Genomic DNA, 6,316 nt, shown 5'->3' with positions numbered 1-6,316 from the left:
CCCTTGAAGACTCAGCATACTAGCACTGCTGACTCTTCAGACTGACCTCTCGAATTAGGATCAAATCAAGGAAGTGAAATGCGTATGCGCAAATTCTGAGACTAACCTGAGACAAGTGGGTTGTTTTCCTATCTTAAGCACAGGTTTAGGGCTTTCCATAAATCAAATTGAAATATTTGTCTTTTTATCATGGTTTTTAAGCTTCTTCTAAGTAGATTTTATGAAACTAATAAAAAACTAAAAATAATTTTTCCAACATAACTTCTGAATGGTAATATTGTGCACGGATCACTGTAAAGAAAGGAAAGAGTTTGATACAGAGGACACTGAGGCTTTACCTGGAAGTGTCAAAAAGATACCATAAGTTGGTAATTTGCAACTGGTTCATATGCCAAACATTGTAGGTTCTAGAGGAAAAGCGAACAACAGGATATTCATTTTTAGTTTCTGATACTTTTATGGCAGGCCAAAAAGAGCTGGAAAGTTCAGACATTTATCTTGAAATAATGAGAGAAGTTTTTTCTTTCTGAATTAGTTAGAAAGTTGGTGCTTAAACTGCCCTAAGGCATGGACTGTGAATCCAAGTATATCCATACCAAGCCATCTTTCATTTAAGTCTGTTTAATAAATCATCTTCCTAACTAGAGCTGGGGGGATACAAGTTCATGCCTCTGGCACAGCTGAAAAGGAAAAAAAGGTCAGGAGCATGGGAGTTTTAAGAAATGTAATTTTATTTTCAACTTGGGTTTTCTGATGTATAAGGAAAAAATGCTATTTAAAATATTCCTACTTGGATAAAAACAGCTGCTCCTAGACAGTTCAAAATAATAAAATTTGAAAAGCCGGAGATAGCCCAGCTTTTGTCCAGGATTCATTTGATTTAATGGAGTAAGTGTTAGACTAAAGCTTCATGAGGACAGGGCTAGATGACATTTATTATTGAATGAGTTAATAATAGAGTGAAAATTTAACTCAGATTTTATAAATCTGAGATCTCAGATAAATTATTTGATATCTATTGTGAATTGGGTTTTGATACCTTTGCTAAGGAGATTGGGCATGGCATTTATTTTCATCAAGCTTGTGGGTTCTTTCTGGTCAATAATTTCATGGGAACTTGATGAAAATATTTACATTTGGTCACTAAACAGGTTAATAAGCCATTCACTGAAGTAACGTGATTTGTTCTGGGGGGCAAAGGTTTGGTAGTGTAATGTATTTATGCAGTAAGTAAATGCTTATTGAATGCCTACTATATGCCAGATAGTGGCTAGTACCCTAGCCTTATACATATGTCCCTCTGCTCTTAGGGATACAGACATGTAAGCAATTAAGAATCTATATAGAGTAAGTGCTATAATGCTCTAAGATCAATGCATCACATAAGCATATAAAATAAGAATCAAACCCGGATTTTAGGGATTAAGAAAAGCTTCGTAGAGGAAGGAACATCTCAGCTAAAACTTTAATTTAAAATAGAAGGAAGCTAGAAGAAGGAGGCAGAAAGAATGTCTAAGGCAGGAGAGCTTGATGAGATTTAGGAACTGCAAGCATTTTAGAAGCACTTTAGAGTGAAGAGTGGTGAGCAAAGGACAAATTCAGAAGGGCCTTGAAAGCCATACCAAGGAGTTTAGAATTTATCCTTAGAGCTTAATTAAAACATTAATTGAATAAATGATTAATAGACACAAGGATGATGGGAAGTCATTGAAATTTTAAGGAAAGGAAGTACAAAATTAGACTTGTGTTTTAGGACATTTCACTGGTTGTAGTGTGAAAAACAGGAGAAGAGGACTGACGACTGACAATAGGTTGATTGCAGCAGCCTAGCAAGAGGCTATCATAACCTAAAGCAGAGAGGCGGCTGTGGGCATGATTCAGGAGATAGTTATGAGAAAGAATGTCCAGATATTGGTGATTAGTTGGACATGAAATACATAAAAGACCAGAGTTCACAGTGACTCCCAGGTTTCAGCCTTAATGGACTGTATGGTACCATTTAATAAGGAAGGGGGACCAGGAGGAGGTAGAAATATAGGTTTAGTTTGAGGCATGTTAAGTTTTATGTATCTGTGAAATAATGGAAATGTTGTCTAGGACACAGTTAGATATACAAGACTAAAGCCAAAGAAAAAGATCTGAATGAAGGATGCATTCTTTTTTCCCCCCTTTTTAAAATTTATTATTATTATTTATGCCTACAGCCGCCTGGTCTTCCTTGGTGGTCTCCCATCCAAGTACTCACCAGGCCCGACCCTGCTTATCTTCCGAGACTAGATGGGATCGGGCTTGTTCAGGGTGGCATGACCGTAGACCATGGACCGTGGCCCCACTGGGGCACAAACCCAGGACTTTCTCTATGTAAAGCAGATGTGTTAACTGCTACACTATGGAACCACATCCTGAAAGATGCATTCTTGAGAGTCATTAGCCTAAGGGTGGAAATGGAAACCATGGAAAGTGATCCAGTTGTGCAGGGTGAACATGTAGAGTCTCCTAGCATGTTGTGGTGAGTTGAAGATGGGACTTAGTGATAGGGTGATTTTCATTACCTTGGAGAGAGCAGCTTCTCTGGAGTGGCGAGGGTAGAAATCACTTTATTAAGTGGTGAGAAGTATGTGGGTGGTTAACATATGGAAAAAGAGAGCAAAAATATACATATTGCTTTAGTGAAGTATGTGAATGTGAGGAGAATAAAGTAATGGTTTGGTGCCAGATAGATAAGGGATACAGGGAAAAGTATATGTTTTGTTTTGTTTTAATGAATGAGACCAGAGTTTGTTCAAGTGCAGATGAGAAGAGTTTGAAGATAAAGTAAGAGGGGTGGGAGTAGGGTAGGAAAATCAGAAGAAAAAAGATCCCTGAGGAGGCAAGAGAGGATAGGGTCCCAAGAGCAGCTGCAATGGGGTGGAGATACAGTTGATTTTAGGTAAGAGAAAGCTCCTTGGTTGGCTGATAGTGGTGATGGGAGGTGGTGGGAATTGGAAGTTTGAGGAGCTTGAAAAATGTTTTGAGATGGTAGCTGTGGGAAATAGAAGAAAACTAAGAAAAAAATACAGATAAATTACCAAAGAGCATGAAAGACCCAGTGCAAGTTGAATCCCATGAAACTGTAGTAGCACCAACATGATTATGTGATTTTTTTCCCCTCCAGCAATGTGTAAGACCTGAGTTTAGCCAAGAAGACAGCAGACATGGTAGTTATTTTCTAGCTGAGTGTGAGTGAACTGCAACGGGACAAGATTAATGGGACATTTATAAGTTGAAGTGATGGACTAGGTACTTGTCTCAAAACTTTTTTGTCCTCATGTTCTCAAAAGAATTTTGAAAAACTGGCTACCTCTCACACATTTTAACACTGAAATCTCAAAAAATTTTAACACAAGTTTAAATATAAAATTAAATAGTCACAAAAGATGTGTTTTATGGCTTATTTTATAAAATATACATACATTAAATGTATTTTTATCCAAATCTTGGAACTGTAGATTTAGCTCAATTTATAGAACATGTTCTTTAGAGAATCAGGCTTCATTGTTAAACTAATCAGCCAAATCAAGGTTACTTTTCATCAGAAAAGGTATGATTTTATTTTAAAATTCATTTAGTCATGCATCTGCCTAACATCCTTCTCACCTCTGTATTCTAAGATAGTTTAATTTATTGATAGATGGATGATTGATTGAAAGGTAAACATGTGGATAGATAAAACAAGACATGGATGAATAGATACTTGTCTTGAGTTTGTCTCCTGATTGAAACAAGATCCTCCTGAACATTTCTTTCTGAAGCTTTTTTGTCTTTACTTTCAAGAGACTTTCTCTTAGGAAAGTGGAATTCTATATTTGTTCTTTTTGATCCTCCAAAGGTTTTTATACCTTGTAATAGTATATTAAAATACCATTTAGGATAGGAGAGAGTATGTCTTTCTTTTTTAAAGTGGAGAAGGACAATTTGAAAGGTGAGCAAGTGAGGGATAATTATCAGACGTCAGAGTTTGTAGGCAGGTCTGCTTTGGTAATGAGTCTGTGGAAGTTCAGATGGAAATTTTACCCTGTAGCTATGTAAGCCTATTTATACTCTGGAAAGTCTATGCCTGCACCTCAGTTTGAAGATCAGTGGCTTATTGGGCCAAAGCTGGGTCAGGATAAAGAATGGAAGTGGGAAGATGTGAGAAAATACAGGGTCAAGGAGCCTGAGATGTCCTGATTTAAAGACCTGTAATTTTAATGCCTTTTAAATAGTATTGTGTGTTTGTTTTGACATTTAGAGAGTCTGCATTTCTTTTATTGAAAGTGGAAATGTTAGAGCATATTTGGAGCTTGTGTTTTCATCTGGCACAGAGTTTTCATCTGTCAAAAGAGTATATTTTGGTGGCAAAAACACCTGGATTTGAATCCTTGCTCTACTCATTGTGGTTACAGGCAAGAAAGTTATCCTTTCCATGCATCAGTTTTCTCATTTGTAAAATTAGAGTAACAGCATCTACCTTGCAGGGTGTTATAAGACTTAGAGATAACTACTTCTTTTATTCAACAAATATTTACAAACACCTACTATGTGCTAAGTACTATTGAAAGAAGTAATAAGAACAAACTGCCTCATGCAACATTTGGAGCATCTAAATGAGCCGATCATAACAAGTAATAGGGATGTGTTCAAGGATAGGATACCTGTTATATTCTTTTGTGACAAAAGGATAGTAATTATTGGGTCAAACTGAAGGACAATTGCAAATGTTCAGAGCTTATTTTTTCCAAAGCTCATAAGGCTCTCAGTTCTAAGTTTATTTTTTCTCTATCATTTTTATCAAAATATGATTTTCAATAAGTTAAAAACATGGCTGTCATATAAATATGAGTGAATACTTGTCAGAAATTTTACTGAATTCATTATTTAATGAAAAAGCCAATATGAAGGTAAAACTGATTTTAGGAGCATTTGAGGAACAAAGATGTGTACATTTCATCAGGGAAGACATTAAAAAGTAAAAGAATGTTGGAATAAGATCACTTGGTTAGATGTAAAGTTGTTGAGTGGCCCACAGGGCAACAAAATAGCAGCCTTTAGCCTTTAGAATTATCTTTTTGCTGTGGTCTGAATATTTGTGTCTCCCCTCAAAATTTATATGTTGAAATCCTAATGCCCAATGTGTTAGCATTAGGAAGAGGGGCCTTTGAGAGATGCTTAGGTCATGAGAGTGGAGTCCTTGGGAATGGGATTATTGCTTTTATAAAAAAGACCCCTTTTTATAAAAGAGAGCTCCCTAGCCCTTTTTATAAAAGTGAGGTCATAAGGAGAAGACAGCCATCCACGAAACAGGAAATGGTCTTAACCAGACACCAAATCTGCCAGTGCTTCGATCTTGAACTTTCCAGCCTTCAGAACTGTGAAACTGTGAGAAATGACAAATTCGAAGGCTTCCTAAAATGTGTAGATATACATGTGTATTATCATACACTCAGTTAGCACTCCTAAACTTAGAGAGGCTTTGGGTAATGCCAAGATTTTAAAAATAATATATTATTATGTAGATTAAGAGAGACAAAGATATTTTTGCTAAGAAAAATATTAGGAAAAGGTGAAAAAAGGAACTTATCGTGATACTTTTGGTGCAGGATATTAATCTCAGAAACTACTTCCCAATAACCAATTACGTGTGTTGTGAATTCCACAATGTATAATATGGAATAATGATAAACATACAAGTATTGTCAATTTTGTGACATATTTGCTCAGGAATAGCTGTGCTTATTACCTCAACAACCTTGTAGTTGGAACAGACACATTATGCCTCTGGTTTTAAGAATAAAAAATGAATTGGGAAGTGGTTCAGAAACAGGGCCAAGACTGTAAATCAGTGCTGCTGTCTTGGCTCTAATCTATTTGACCTGACAGGCTGAAGATGGTTGTAAAAGCAGTCTCCAGTTTCCAGGTGAGTTATGTACCTAAGGATCATTTGTAGATCAGTTGTTTTGAACTTCACACATTTTCCTGTAGAAATAGCGTGATGAATAAAGGTTATGCCTCCAGTACAACCTGCTAAAACCTTTAACCTGCGATATCTCTCACCATTAATTTCTACTGGAGAATTAGTTTAGGGCCCTGACTTGGAATGCAGAGAGCACTTTTTCCTGTGCCCTGCCTTCTTCCACTTCAGCACCAGTACTGTGAGTGGAGAACTTGTCCAACTTTAGACAGCAGATGGTAGCTCTGGTGGCAGCTGGATGGGGAGAAGCTCTCACACAGGCAATTGAAGGCACTTGATGGAGAGAGCACTGACACAGATGTCTGTGCAAAACAGGGATGGGAACTT

General features: G+C 36.8%; 1 pseudogene; it reads right to left on the bottom strand.

The window, feature by feature from the left end:
- Positions 1-2,195: 2,195 nt before the first annotated feature.
- LOC111731110 lies at positions 2,196-2,315 on the bottom strand (annotated as a pseudogene).
- Positions 2,316-6,316: the final 4,001 nt, after the last annotated feature.

This window comes from Pteropus vampyrus, unplaced genomic scaffold, assembly GCF_000151845.1.
Source record: "Pteropus vampyrus isolate Shadow unplaced genomic scaffold, Pvam_2.0 Scaffold10, whole genome shotgun sequence".
Lineage (NCBI taxonomy): Eukaryota > Metazoa > Chordata > Mammalia > Chiroptera > Pteropodidae > Pteropus > Pteropus vampyrus.
The sequence above is the reverse complement of the archived record's forward strand: the minus strand, read 5'-3'. Positions and strand labels throughout refer to the sequence as shown.